Source organism: Gavialis gangeticus, unplaced genomic scaffold (genome assembly GCF_001723915.1).
Source record: "Gavialis gangeticus isolate Ggan-Ray unplaced genomic scaffold, GavGan_comp1, whole genome shotgun sequence".
Classification (NCBI taxonomy): Eukaryota; Metazoa; Chordata; order Crocodylia; family Gavialidae; genus Gavialis; species Gavialis gangeticus.
This window is the reverse complement of record NW_017729022.1, coordinates 9696960-9697274: the sequence shown is the minus strand read 5'-3', so window position 1 is coordinate 9697274 and position 315 is coordinate 9696960.

Below are 315 nucleotides of genomic sequence, written 5' to 3'. Positions count from 1 at the left end.
GGGGCTAGGGCAATGCTGAGATTAGGGGGCCAGTGCACACATCCTCAGGAGGCCTCAAATGCCTCTACACAAATGCTTACAGTAAGGGAAACAAGCAGGAGGAACTTACCCTCCTGCTAGCTGACACCAACCCAGATATAGTGGAGCTCACTGAAACGTAGTGGGACCCAACGTGTGACTGGGTGGTGAATATCAAGGGATATGGGCTGTACAGGAAGGACAAGAAAAGGAGGAAAGCCAGAGGTGTGGCTCTCTACATTAAGGAGGAATACACGTCCTCACCAGGTAGCACAGAGTCAGGGGAGGGGCACACGG